The 15,506-nt window shown below is 40.3% G+C and overlaps 1 long non-coding RNA gene across 1 annotated transcript; it reads right to left on the bottom strand.

Moving 5' to 3' along the window:
* Positions 1–4,589: 4,589 nt before the first annotated feature.
* LOC141740805 (uncharacterized) lies at positions 4,590–15,495 on the bottom strand. The gene is made up of 3 exons (XR_012586149.1): positions 15,101–15,495; positions 12,793–12,979; positions 4,590–4,666 (listed from the first exon to the last, which is right to left on the bottom strand). It is a non-coding gene; the product is annotated as an uncharacterized LOC141740805 (long non-coding RNA).
* Between the last annotated feature and the right edge of the window lie 11 nt (positions 15,496–15,506).

Genomic DNA, 15,506 nt, shown 5'->3' with positions numbered 1-15,506 from the left:
ATTGAGCTTGTGCACTATTTTTAACCTCTTTAATTGTTTAAGTATGTGCAATACTTAGGGATTATGCTAACAAAACAGCAAAATCCTCAATAACACCTAAAGATTTCTTTTTAATTCTTCTTGATGTCCATAAATCTAAACTGAATAATGAGCACTGTTCACCACTCTGTGGTCTGTGCTGTATTCTCTCCAATTTATACGTCATCATGAATTACTGACACACTGTAATACTAATTTTCTGTGTATGATAAAGATAAAAGACAACATGTAATCTGCTGACTCATTCTCAAAAATCAATTAATCTTCTCTAAATGCTGTCTGCTTTGGAAAAAAAGTGATGGAGAAAAAAGAATGTATGTCATGATGACGCTATGCAAGTATTAATGCCACCATTGTGAAAAAATGTCAAAATGTATTGTCTAATGCACACGTCTGCATGAAAGTGGACATGCAGCTATGAAACTTGACAGGCTACAGACACTGTCACAAGGTTAAAAAATTCTATAAATTCAGGGAAATCATCTAGAATCTACATTGCTGGCTCAGTCCTGACCTGCAGACCACACAGTCTATACACTGAATGTCTTGGCTGAAAAAATAAAACTCTCCGTTAGAAAAGGAACTTTCCTAACACTGACCTCAATAACCAAAAAAGGTTTAAAGGAACTTGTTATCCCAAGAGGAAGAAGGAACTGAATTTAATGCCTCTTCAGTGAGGAGAGAAAAATGGAAGAGTTTGTTCATCGTTTTGAGAGGCGCCTGTATTTTAAGACTAGGAAGTGGGATAGATGCAAGAGGATGCAAGATCTCAGGCTGACGCTTGCTAAGAATATGATGTATGGAGAGCACTGAAGTCATTTCCATTTTATTTCACTTGATTGTATGATATGACTATTTGTGTTCTTTCCCTTAAACATTCATTTTCCACCTCAGCAAAACTCTCCAGCATTCTGAACTGTAATACTCCTAGGCAGATGATTATATTCAGCAAATTATGAGAGTTTTCTCCTACTGACAAGATAATCTTCATCAAATCAAACTGTCCTTATGGATTCCATGAGGCAACTTAGATGTCACATTTAAATCAGACTTCTTAAGGGGAACAGAAGCCTTTCAATCTACCAACATTTCCATCATGCATCATCATAGCAAAGCAATTTCAATTTGAGCCACACACTGCAAGCAAAAGTTAAATTAGGAATTAACTTAAACTGGTAAAGAATGTTTTTTTAACTGTAAACAGACATCTGTTTTGATACTGACAACCATTCATTAGCCCTGGTGTTTGCCAACATAGTGCAGCAGATGTTAGTTTCTCGTGTATTTTCATAAGATGCGGTCATTGTTTAAGCTACATTCTAACAAGGACTTGGAATTAAATGGAACTAGTTAAATTTAAAATGGAATGTTATTCTCCAATGTGAGACACATTGAAGTGAGAAGAAATAATTCATAATATGCAAATGGCTGCAAAATGGTTGTAATGCTAACATTTGGCTGATCTTTATGCACAAGTGGAAATAAGTATACTGGAAATGCCTGTTATTGTGTCTCTGAGCATTCTTTTATAACATAGATGTGTGTGTAAATAATGTATATTTGACAGAAGCACTATATACATGCATATATAAACACAGTCAGGTATTTAAATTATAGATTTTTGTCCAAGCCAATGTATTTAGTGGAAAAAGACAAATTAACTTCAATAAACAAGAAATCTCTATCTTTTCTCAGTCTCTCTAAACTGAAATGCAGCCCAGTACATTAAAGAAACCTCCCAGAGTTCAGACAGTTCACTCCCCATTTCTCTTCTGATACAAAAAATGGTGAGATATAATGAAGAAAGTTGCCCTCACACTATTTCAGTTTAACAGCAAAGGATGGTAAACCTATGTAAGATATCTCCCTAGATTTGAGTGGTTCATATATGTATCTGATAACAATATCTGAAGTGTTGGATGCTCATTTGGACTGAATTTTAAATCTCTGAAGGTTCATCCATTATCACCAGCTTACAGTCTGCAGGAACAAGAACGCTATTTACTTTATATTTTGTTTTTCTGATCTTTCCTTTTTTTTCCAACTTTACTACTGCGTAAGGTCCAAAATTACTGTAACTGGAGATGAAACTGGACAAAAAGATGTTCTCTTTATCACCAGAAAAACTGCCCTACCTTGGCCTTTCAACAAAACTTAAGTCTGAAACTTAAAACCAGCCGCCAGATTCTGACTACTATCATGTCTTTCGTTGTTGTGCATTTAATAAAAACTTTATGGCCCAGTTTGAAACTCCCTATTCAGCATTCAGGGAACACAGAATAAGTAAAGAATTCTACAGCTAAGGACAAGACAAAGCTTGTAGGTCAATGTAACTCTTTTATTAGACCAACAAGTATAGCTTTTTGAAAAACTTGAATAAGCTTTTGGACATGCAGTCTTTTCTTGGGGTATGGAATACATAATAGAAGCAGCCTACTTAAGAACCATGTAACAACAGAGAAAACTGAGATCTGTGACAATTACAACAAAACACCACAAGACCATTGAAAACCATTGAAATTTTGCTTTTTGAAACTGAGTACACAAGATAAAGGCAAGAGACAAGTTAAGCATGACATCTCTTTCCTAAGAGATCATAGAGTCACTGCTATTAGCCCTACAGTTAAAAGCACATGACTAAAAGTCAGTACATATCCCAGGCTGTGTGACTATGCTATTCTCTTGCTATCTGTAAAACCGTAGTATCAACTTCCTACCTGTTCCACTAGAGCAGGCTCACACCAAGTACACTAATCTGTGTAAATTGCATATAGGACTTTGAAGGAAAGACATTTAAAGTACAAAGGATTTTATAATTAATAACACTTAAAAGAAAAGCCAAAACAACATGCAATGTTAAGGCCCAAATATCCACAATTATCCGACTATCAGGTTTTGCCTCCAGCTAGAGTTCTGAAGAAAACTTTGGAAGAAAATCATGGATGCAGAAATCATGGATGACATAACAGGACCTGAAGACCATTTCATTTATTGAGATCAGTGGGTCTTTCTGAAACTACAAGATCTGAACCAGTGCACACTTCTGCCATAAAGAACCCCTTCCCTTCCAAGGTCAGCAGCATATCAGGCTATTTGGAGGACACAGGGGCTCAGACTTGCAAGGACAGGGGCAGCAGCAAGCCTGCTGTCTCTCACACTGACAGGATGTAATTGCAATCACCCAGAGGTTCCAGCCCTTGAAGCAGGCAGTGTGAATCTGAGGTGAAGCCCAGCTTTTGTTTTGATTCCGTTCGCCAGGAAGGAATGAGTTTCCAGCAGCTTTAGTTATGAGGCAGGAAGCAACAAAAAAAACAGCAATAAAAATTAAAGAGGGCAAATAGGAGTCAAGAGACAACATAGCAAGTTAGTAGCAAGACAACATGCAGGATGTATGTGCATGTGTGTGCCTGTGCAGTATTAGCGCTTCCCATAAGACTTAGATATATGCCAGAACTTGGCTTACTGTTGATCATCATAATTTGAGACATCGGTGGCTGGTATTGTCAGAGGACATTTAGTATCATTGTTCACTAGGCATGATGTCTGAATATCATTCCATCCCTTGAGGAATTATATGCCAGACTTAAGAAGTAAAGTACTTTAAATAGAGGTATATTCTTTGCATGCGGCTTTGATTGATGCAGGTTATATAAGAGCTAATAGCACCTACTGGAAAGGCTCTGGGACCAGCTTGTGCTGAATAATGGTTAGCTGTGGGAGCCAGGATTCTCAGCCTATTCTCTTTAAGTAAAACCCCAAAACAACAGGATTAAAGAAGAGCAGGAAAAGCACCGAAGAACTAGCACTAGCAGCAAGGAAAGAGTGTCAGAAGTGTATTTAAGACTCTCCAAGCAGCATTCAGGCTTGTATAACAGTCTTGATAATGATCTTAAACTTACAGAGCATCTTTCATCCAGAAGGATTCATTTATGGGCTGTACGCGTACCATGGGAATAACTGTCCTCCCTTCTGCCAACTTACACAGTGAAATGCTGTTTACACCTCTGGAGGAAAATGTTGTGCTATGCGGATTGCTACATCACAGGCAAAATGGATTAGGACAGGCAGTGCCAAGTGCTACAACAGTCAAATACAAAACATAGTAGGGAATTCAAAAGAAACAGAATATAAATAAGCAAAACCACATTCTGGTCAGGACACCGAGATTAACAGAGAAACTTCCAAAATGTATCATGGTCTTAGTCATCGAACTTTTGCTTTTAAATCTCCATTGGACTTTCTGGCTGTCACATAGATTCTCTCAATGTATACTCATACAGGCTGCTCTCTAAAACATTAGCAACCAGCCAGCTGAGCCTGACAGCTGTTTCCAAAACTTTAAATAGTTATGTTAGATATAATATATGGTAATTACTGGCTTTTTAACTGTACCCAATGTAAAACAAGAAGGTTTTTAAATCAAATAACATGAAGAAAAGCATTTATAGAATAACATTTATATTTTAAATGCATTAGGATAATTCTCACTAGGGCCAACTACCCTCTTTAATTCAATTTCTTTCTGACTTAGTCCCATCATCCTTACTTACATAAGTTGGTTTTTTCCCATAAATGTGGAAAAGAACATGACTGTCCATCCGAGATAACACGAGCAAACTCAGGACTCCTGCAACATAAGAAAGAGAACATAAAAATGGTATTGACTGCAACATTGTAATAAAGGCTGGGGTAAATTTGCACTTGCCAGGGTGCAGTGATGCTTTGTGGGAATGGATATGGGCTGAGGCCAGGGTCCTGACAGTGCATAAAGCAGAGACTAAATTCCTCATTTTGTCACAGGGCAACCAACTTCATGGTAGAATAAGGAGGAGCCAAAAAGCCCAAAGCCAATCTGAGCTCCTTTAACTCAGTTCCAAGAGGGGAAAGTGTTCCACTTGCACCCAAAAAGGGGGAAGCAAAGCCACAACCAAGCTACCCAGAGCTACATCCTTCCATCCAATCAACCAAGCAACCATCCAACCAACCAACATACCTACTTACCTATAAATGCCCTGCCCTCAGGTTAGGAACTCAGGACAAGAACACAGACAGAACCGTTCTCGCTATTCTTTCAGCACAGCACTAGTCTACTGCACAACCCCGGTAAATAATATAACCATTAAGAGCGTGGGTCAGGAGACTTATGACTAAGGGAAAAGAGAGCATCTTCCTGAGCCTTAACTCTTCCCCCGCAGCCCCACGTTTTCTTCCTTTCATGGTTTCCCTAATTAAAAAAGGACTTTTGTCACATTATCTCCCATTAGCTTAACAAGTCAGAGGAGTCAGCTCTCCTTTTGACACCAGACTGCTCAGGTAATCTTTCGACGTTACTTTCCAAAATGTACTTTCCAACAATTAAACTTAATTCCAGGTTAACACAGATTTAGATTTTTCCCCTATGGAATAGGAATAATACTAAATGGGGAAAAGTTTCCCAGTGCAGAAGCAGGTATTTCCAATGAAGTTGGAAGGAAGGAGCCTTCCACCACCCCTAGGAACAGGCCATGATATTGCTGGTCCAAGGACCTATTACAACAACTAACGGTGGCAAGACTGAATACAAACCTAAGCGCCTGCAGGATGATGGCCAACCTCTGACACAAGGTCATAAGGCAGGGACCCATCCTTTATGAAATTTTAAATGTAGAATGTATTGCCTTGCTATGATATTTCTGCCCACTTGGTGTTGATCCACTTGCTTCACTCACAAAGGATTTTTACTTGAAAAACACCTAAACTACAAATGGATCCAAGTATCCATCATGCCGACAAAGCACGTTTTACGAACAAGTAAATAACAACTTTTTCTTCTGGGAAGAAAACAAATCCTCAATTCCTGGCAAGGAAGCAAGCCACTGTTCCTAGCAACCAAGACTTCACAACAACAATCTAAACTCATGAATCAGAATTTCTAACGACAGAAACAGAATTATACACAGCCCTCTACAAGGGTTTATAGGAGAAATTAAACATAACTACATTACCAGTAACATGACAAATGCAGCTAAGCTAGAAAACATGATAAAAAATAGTAACTAAAGCAAATGGTAACTATGAAGATGGTTTTATCATTTTAAAAATGCATTTCATCCATCTGATTGCTCAAATTACTTTTTTTTTCCCCGGTAATATTGAGCTGAATTGGCTATTCAGCAGTTTCAATACCATTAACTGCTAATGCTGAAATAGGGTTTTGTTTTCCACATCAGGCAAGAAATGATTGACAGCCATGCCAGAGTTTGTATAGATTTTAGCGCAGGAGAGACTGTTTGTTTACTCTCTGTGAATTTCCTCATTGTGGCTGGGCAAAACCACAGGTGGCACTAAGAGGAATTTATTTAGCAAGCAGAATTTCTTTCCTTTGTTCTTTTCTTGGTAGAAAAAGAAGGAATAGAAAAGTAACTACCAGCGACTGGATTTTCTTGGGAAAATGTGTTTGTTCTTATAACAAGAGCAGGGGTATAGGATCTGCCTTAAACTAACAACTAGGGTGAGGGGGAAGATGTAACAAGAGAAACGGACAGGCATTTCTTTGATATTGACACAAATGTAAGCACACATTCTATCAGATTAGTAGAACAGCATCCAGTTTCTTTAATTAAACAGACAAAGACATAACAAGATTCACTGGCTGAAAAAGAAAGCTAGAAAAATCTGAACAGGAAGAAAAATGCGAATTTTAAATTAAGGTAATTAACTACTGGAATATTTTATTGAAATGTGCTGGTAGATTCCTCAGCATCCCATTTGGATTGCTTTCTAAAAGATAAACCCTTAAAGAAATATCATGTATTAGGCTTCACACAGAACAAGTGGGTAATATTTCATGGCATTTATTAAAACACAGATACGAGTAGATGTGCATAATGGTCTCTGCTGACCCTGAGGGATCAAAAGCTTTAAACCAAACTGAATATACAAAAGAACAAGAAAACAATTTATGGATCCTTCTGCCAACTTCATTTATGCTGATTAGTATCTTACTGGATAATAAAATCTAACTGAAATAATTTCAAGGTATCACTAGTGTGAGTAAGGCTGGCAAAATCGCAAACTTCCTGTTTTATGGAAATTAGATTTTGTAGTTATGCTGTCTCTCCCATTTCTTCAGACTTAATAACTTTTGAAACTAATAACTAATTTAAAAAACAAATGGGACACTAAGTGTCTAAGAAATTAAATTCTTGAAGCTGAGGGGCCAGGTGTATAATTTGCTTTTCCTTATCACCAGCAAGAATCAACCTATTGACGTGCCCATGTCTGGAGACTTAATACAAGAATGTGGTGTCTGGTCCTGGCAAGAAACCAGTCATGTTTCACACATCTCCTGGATTTTGTTGGGGCACATGGACATAAATAATCCGAACGACAAAGGCCGTTTGGGTTTCCAAAAGGCCTTTGAAAAGGCCACTTGCCTAAGGACTTTGGAGAGACAAACTGCCATGGAATAATCTTATTATGGGTAAATAATTGCATAAAATACAAGAAAGAAAATGTAGGGGTAAATGGACATTTTTCATGATGATTAAGTTCATCACCAGATGTCCAGCTGTATAGAGAAGAGAGGACAGTAAAGTGACAAGGCTTGCTGCTGATGCGAAATTATTCAGGATAGAAAAAAACCAAAAGCTGAATGGCAAGAGCTACAGAAGTACTTCACAATACAGAACGGCTAGCAATAAAAAGACAGATGTGCGGTAAAACAATGCCATTCATTGTAAATATGCAGAGTCCCAGCAAACCAGGCTTGGTTTAGGCAGTGAAGAATTGTACTATCTGCAGATCCAGCCAGTGGGGTAGGACATTAGATTCTTTGCTCATTTACGAAAGATTCAAGTAATTTTACCTAGCAAGAGGAGGGATAGATTGTATCACCTCCTGAAATGCTTTGTGAGGGCAGGAAAAAAGCTTGTCTGCTCACCTCATCTGTTCAGTTATGATTAAAGGCTTGTCTCCACACACACAAAGGAACACTGAGGCATGGTGGCAGGCAGGGGAACCCCAATAATCTCATCAGAGATACTTGTCTCAGCTTCTTCAGAGCCGTCACAGGAGGGGGATCAGCCCACAGCCAGAGTGTGGAACCCCTCAAGATGAGTCAGTGGAAAACCTCTCCAGAACACCTTACCAGACTTACAGGATGTTCAGGGGATGAATCAAGGTGGGGAAAAGGAGGGATGAAGGTGGTTTGGGGAGGAAGCATGGAAAAACAGAGGGATAGAAGGGAACAGTTTTATGTAAACAGGTTGCTAGTCCTCAATCTCACCCCTCCATGCTCTGCACCTGATCAGCACAGCCTGTCCTGTCTTCTTATTAAGCTCCATTTTAAAGTATTTTCTTAGGTGAGGGGACCCTCTATTCTGTGTGCCATTGTGTGTCTAAGGTCTAAGTGCCAGCAACTGGAGTCAGACCACAGGTCATAGGAGCAACTGGGGAGACTGGAGAGAGTAAGAGGTCTAAGTGCCAGCAACTGCAGAGGGTACCATGAGACACAAGGACCACCATGTCTAGGGTGCAAGCAATAGGAGAGGTCAGAGCATATGGAGGTCTAATTGCCAGCAACTGAAATAAGGAGCACAGGTCATAGTGACCTGCGTGTCTGGGACGCCAGCAACCTCAGAGACCAGAGTGTGTGTATATTTTGTGGGTGCACATGTCAGTATATGACCATTAGCTGAAGCTGGATTACTGTGCAAGTAAGATAAAGGGGCTTGGGAACTGGGTATCAAAGCAGCCACAAGTCTGGGCCAGATACTAGAAACACCAAAGGGGCTGAAAGTGGGCTACTGGAAGGATCTAGTGGTCCAAGCCAGCTGCTGGAGAGACTGTGAAGTCTGGGTGTCAACTGAGAGACTTGTTTGCATGTATATATCTGTGCACAATGCAACTGCAGACAAGAAGATCCAGGGCCAGCTACTGGATAGACTGAATGTCTGTGGCCAGTTACTGGAGGATCCATGTGTCTGTCTCTGCATGCACGAGTATGAGTGCATACATAAGAGAGTCTGAGTAACACCAAGCCTCAGAGGCTTGTACAAGCAGATACCAGCAGCTGGGAAGAGTAGGAAATCCAGGAGACAGCTATTGGATAGACTGAGGATCTAAGGCCAGCTCCTGGATGGCTCCATATTGTATGTATGTGCATATAGATATATAGGTATGTATATTTTCTGTTAAAGGGCTTTCACTCTGATCAGCCAGAGAGGGGAACAGGATGAATCCATTGCTACTGTTTATGCTGTGTTTTCTGTTGGTGTTGATCTGCATGGCAAATCATTTTGTATGTACATACGTACACTGTGTGTGTGCGTGTGTGTCTACTGGGACACGTGCTCAGTCTCACTACTAGTTTAATGGGGGAACAAGGAGCAGGAGCAGCCCTTCCTCTCTGAAGCCACCAGATTCAGCAACTCCAAACAACCTACACAGTCACTCCATATTTGCCCTCTTCTGTGTGGATGCCAAAGAAACATAAGGGCCTTCCTCGAGCATCTTTACACTTGTCCACCAGTATACTGCAGGGTTTACCATTGCATCCTTTATGCATAAAAGCTGTTAATCAAAAAAGGAGCATCTCTGAGGAAAATAAATCTGAAAACTACATTCTTCTAAACACATATATACCTACAGCTTGTCAGACTGGCTTAGCTTTTCTTTGTATTCTCTTAACTATTCACACCTGATTGAAACTTTGGATATTTTTTTTTTACTGCATTTAAGGAGATTAGGCCCCAGTGGGAGATAATTTGCTTCACTTCCCTGGGATTTTTGTATTCACTTCATCCTATGGTTTCTCTGATTGAACTGTCTTACAGGAATTACTGCTCGATGCACTTGTTCCAGTATAGCAGCTTGTACGAAGCACTCTGCCAACTGTCACTCAAAGTAGTATAGAAATTCACTTACATTCCTGCCTATGTAAAACAACAATCATAAGAGTGACATTTTCTTCACAAAATTGTTACAACTTAAAAAACAGCAATTGAAAAATTTAGGAATCCCATCAAATTTATTCTCTATTGCAATGAAGTTCTTCCTCAATTACAGGTTATTCCATTGACATCTAGCACACAGCAGAATTCAGTTGAAATTTGCAATTTGCAGGTGAGTATCTATGTCAAAATAACAGATTTAACATAGTAAATTTATTTTTATCATCCCATAACAAACCAAGCTGGATTTTTTTTGAGAGTGAATGCTTCCTGCTATTTCTACTAAAAATATAAGAATACCATATAAAATGTCATGCAGTTTCAAGGACACTATTTTCTTTTTGAATAAGTAGGAGGGGGAAGATTACTGAAAAGAGCAAACAAGAAAGCTGTTTCATCAGGAATAGGAACACTGAAACATGGTTTCCTATGGATTTATGCTATGGGTTGAGCTCTATGTGGCTTCTCTCCTGCCTAATAAGGATTCTGTTTATGCTGCATAATTTCCCTCAAACCATTAAAAGGTTCTTCCTCATATATCCAGACATATGTTTGAAAAAAATGTATAGCAATTTATTAGATTTTTTCCTTTTTCTTCTCTGCCAAACTGGCTGCAATCAATTGCGCAGGAGGTTCAGCATGCTGTGCTGGTAGAGTCAGAGGACTGCATTCTTTGAAGGCTGATTGGTCTCTGTCTACAAATAGTAAATTCAATTTCATAAATATTCTCCAACTTCCACAGAGAGAATATTTATAACATTTGATATCATTTATTTCTTACATCTGTTTTCAGGAAATACTTTCAGGAATTTCTTCTCTTCTGGGGAACACAACCATTGATGGAACATAAAGGATTTCTACTGCATGAAACACAGACAAAAGATCCATAGGTAAATCACTGATAGAGGGAGTACCACAGTTTTAATGTAGAGGAGGCCCTGCATGTAGCTAATGGTTTATCTCCCTGGAAAGTTTAAGATCAAAGACTTTAAAGGCAGGCTGTAGATGCTCAAGGGTTATTCTCACACACCTGCTGACACCATGATAACTCCACAGGCAAAACAAAGTCAAGCCAGAAATACCATCACTAATATCATTAGATGGTCAGTGGGATACAGTTAGGCCCACTATGTGTGAGCAGGAGCACTCTCTGCAAGTGAGAACAAGGACAAAATAAGGAACTCTCTAAAATTAAATCTCTTAAAAAACAAAGTGTACTTCCCTACCCTGACGTAAGCAAAATGCTGTACAAATTTGAGGTACTATGAATCAAAAAGACAAGATCTTTTGGATAGCAAGAAAAGGGTTTCAAACTAACCATTCTCTCTCCCATGAGGGGAAAAAAACACACAAACCTAACACCAGATAAACCAAGGGCTAAGACTGTAACAACGTGTGGAGCCTTCCTTGAGGCAGAGTGCTGAAATGTAAACTACTGCCCAATTGAGGTTGCAGGTCAGAAATGGTAGATTACACTCTCATTCCTTCCAGCTTCTACTCTAGGGAATACCATAAATATCATAAATGACCTCTTTTCTTAGCCACTGGTCTGGAAACTTGCAGTTAATTAATTTTACCCCATTCAACATAAAGGTCTAGGACTCTAGCCAAGTGTTTTTTAGTGAACATCCAGCAATAAATGCAGGCTTCCCTAGGCTTAGCTAACAGTTTGCAACAATGACTGGCAGCACCTTCCAAGGTCACTTGGAATCACAACCTGCCCTGGTACTCCAGAGGGGGCCTTTTCCAGGCAGCAGACTTCTGTAAATACTTCTTTCTTTGCCTTGCCCAACCATACAGTTCAATTCAGTATGAGCTGAATTTAACTGACCCTCACCTAGCAAAACCAGAGTCTAGGTAGTTGGACAGGAAAATATTTTTAGTTGGCAAACTTTTAGGAATAAATGACTACTAATTACGCTAACCATATTGGAAGAGGAAAAGCTGGGTTTTTCTCTCCTCATCCTAAAAGGAGTAAATCCCATGTCGTCTATTTTCTTTTAGAGCTACCTACACTGATAGGGTATGGGCTGTTTCTATTAATTTCAGCTAACCATCTCGAGCCAAGAATGCAAAAAATCCAGCATGCAGGCTGACTCCAAAGACTACTGGTTACAGCATACAGCTACAGAGAAGACAACTTGCATGCTGCAACTCATGCTTCTTGAACAACCTGCATGTTCTATGCAGTCATCAGATTATAGAATAAAAAAAAAAGGAACAAACCTAAATAGTGAATCTTCGAGGAAATACACATAAAACTTCCGATTCACTTAGCAAATACAAGGTCGTCTTAACAGCAAAACTCTACAAAAGCATAACTGGCATAACTACTTCCTGGTTTTGTTGCATTTAAATGACTTCAACCTAGACAGAGCATTCAGAAGGAAAGAACACTTTATGGTACAAATTACAATGGAAATCAAAGTGGAATGCTAACTAATTTAAACCCTGATGCTGCAACTGCTTAACTAATACAGTAGTTATTAGTTAAGCCTACTAGTCTTAGTAGACTTAGTTTGGGGTCTACTAAGGGTAGACCAAGGTCTTGGCCACACAGTGAAATAACTGTCAGAGTCTTGTATCTGAAAACAGGATGAAATGGATCTTAGACTATGCTACCAGAAATCAAGGGTTCTGTCAAACAATAGCGACAGCTCTAAAATTCTCCACATGCACTTCTGAAAATGAAAGGTTGATTTTTAAAACCTAGTAAAACTCTTACGTTGAACAAAACAACATTGTCTGGGTCTTTTCATGTGGCCTGCCTGGGCAACCAGCCAATAGACTGAAACCGTTTAATATTATATAAAAAACCTACCTGTAAAATCAATCACAGTAAGCTCTGCACAGGAAGTTCAGGGCAAGGGTGAAGTAGCCAGTTATAACACGTTGTTCTTGTGTTAATAGTCTAGTAAATATGCAGTTCTTCTCTGTGGCTCTTTCTTTAAAGATGCCTGACAAACACCCACAGGAAACCATAAGTTAACATCACAACTTCATTGCTCCTGAAAAAAAACACAAACCAAAGCACTGGAATGTAAACTCTGAAAATGCAGTTTTCATTTTAGATGACATTGGAAGCTGTCTTTGTTACCTCTCTACTTCCCTAACCCCCAAGAGGCATGCCAGAGTTGTCAAGTTTTTTTAATTAAGTATTTAAGCATGAAACACATTCCACACTACTTATGTGAAATGAGGAATAAAAGTCATTATGTTTAAGAGAAAGATAAATTAACTAAATGTGGTCATTGGTGAAAGCAGAAAGTAGGCAAACAAGAATTCGGAGTTATGATCTCCTCTCTGAAATGACCTCTGGCCAGATCCAGCGAAGTAATTAAGCCAAAGAAAGGTACAGATGTTCTAAACTATGATACAAACAGCCCCTGGTCTCCTCATAAGTAACATTTAAATTTTGCTTTGGATGACTCCCCAAATTTTACATAAAACACAAGTGTACTGATCATATGTAGTATACCCAGTGAATTGATCATGTGTAATATATCCAGTGACTGTACAATGCTGTCGAGGGCAGAAAGTAGACCTTCCCTCCTCTACATTAACATCTTAACTGTGCTCCATCTGGCCCAATCAGCTTGAATTTGTGGCTGTGCTATGTCTCAGCCTTAATAGGAACAGCCTGGGAATCTGGTTATAATGGACAATATGGATTTCAACTCCCTTAACTTAGGCTGTAGTTGAAGAGGATATGTTTCCTACTACCTGACTAAATGGTAGCCTATTACATAAAGCAGAAGTGCTTCACCTGCAATTACAGAGCAGCTGTAAAACATTCTGGTTTACAAATCCCAGCTAAAAAGAAATACTCCTCTACCATCCTGAAACATTGTACCAGATTTAGAGGTAGGGAGTGTTTCTAAGCATCCTCCCCCATGTTTCCTACTGGCAAGCTATACTAGTTCCGATCACCTCTGTGAAATACCTTCCTTTCCCTCTGTACTGTCTTGGGATCCTAGGCATCAGCTCTAGTTCTGCATGCCACCCGAGGGACCAAATGCATACTTTATTAACCCCAGCTCTTAACATCTCTTTGTTGCAATTCCTTCTTCTGAAAGCGATTATAATTTCTACCTCACAAGAGTGCTGACCCTTAACTGGAGTGCAACTGGAAACTGAAAGAGACTCTTGCCTTCCTCAGAAGCCAGAAGCGCAGTGGTACAAGGTACTCTTATTATGTAGTGTAATAGCTGACTGCATCCATCACACTTTCAGATGATGCACTGTTCTACACAGACCCTGCTCCTAGCTGACCTGAAAGTATTGTATATTTAAAGATGCAGAATCAGTAAATAGAGGGTTGCTCTTCATCTTGCTAAGAATATAAAACAATACAAGGAAGAGTGGCCATACGTGACGTATGAATGAAAAACATTTTGTTTAATTTATGGAAATCTGTTTATTGTGATGTACACTCTACCTGCTGATCTACAGATTTCATCTGGCTGAAAAGGATACTAATTATCTTTGTGAAAACAATAAAAAACCTTTAAATCCTTGGGAAATTACTGAAAGTGAAAGCCAGCCAAAGAGGTGCTGAACCTGTACAGAACCATTCTAGCTGCAGCAAGCAACAACCAGGATGTATCCCTGGCATAGCTCAGTATTTCTGGGCAACCATTTTGGGGTTTACAGCCAGGCAGGGATCAACATGCCTTGGTGGCAGGGCATTGCCTCCCCCGGACTCCTGCCTGTGCACCACACAAAAATCCCTTTCCCTGCTCTCTTACAGCTCTCCGTTGCCCAAGTCTAAACCAATAAGGAGGCCGCATGCGTAAGGCGTGTTGGGATGCAGACAGATGTCTGTCACTGTCTTTGCTAAACCTGCCAAACCTTTCCATTTGTGACCCAATTCACTCAGATTTGTAACAACCCCATGTTTATATATTAAGCCCCTAGTTATATTTGCTGTCTGCAGCGAGGTATTGGACAACCTGTTTGTCTTTTGACTGGCTTGCTGCAGCCTGGAGCACACTGTTTACCGAAAACAGGTAAAAAGCTCTAGGGAGAGCTTTCTTAGCATATTCAGAAATTAAAACAGGTCAAGCTGACTGGATAAAGAAAATGCTGACCCACATTTAGGAAACTGGTTTTCTTCCCTCTCCCCTAACCTTAAATAAAGTCCATCTTCTGGGAAATACCACAGCCCCGGTCCATCCCGGGCCGGCCACAGGTCACGAAGGCCCCGTCCCCCGGCGGCCACAGCCCGAGGCCTCTGGCCGCAGGGGCGGGAAGATCCCGGTCTGCCGCCCGACACCGCCTGCCCGGGGCGGCTTTGGAGTCATCCCCGTCCAGGGGTTTCCACGGGAGAGGCCGGGCTCCCCTCAGCTCCCACCACCCGGCACACTCCCGGGACCGGCCGATTCCAATGGCGCGTCGGTCGCCGCGACGCGACACCGCGAAAGCCGCCATGTCAGGCACCGCCGGGGCAGGGCCTCAGGGCGGGCACCTCCCGGGGCGCCGCTACGAGGGGCGAAGCAGCGGCGGCAAAGCCCCGCGCTCCCTCGCGGGCAGGAG

The sequence above is a fragment of the Larus michahellis genome, chromosome 3 (genome assembly GCF_964199755.1).
Source record: "Larus michahellis chromosome 3, bLarMic1.1, whole genome shotgun sequence".
NCBI lineage: Eukaryota > Metazoa > Chordata > Aves > Charadriiformes > Laridae > Larus > Larus michahellis.
This window is presented reverse-complemented; position numbering and strand designations above follow the sequence as displayed.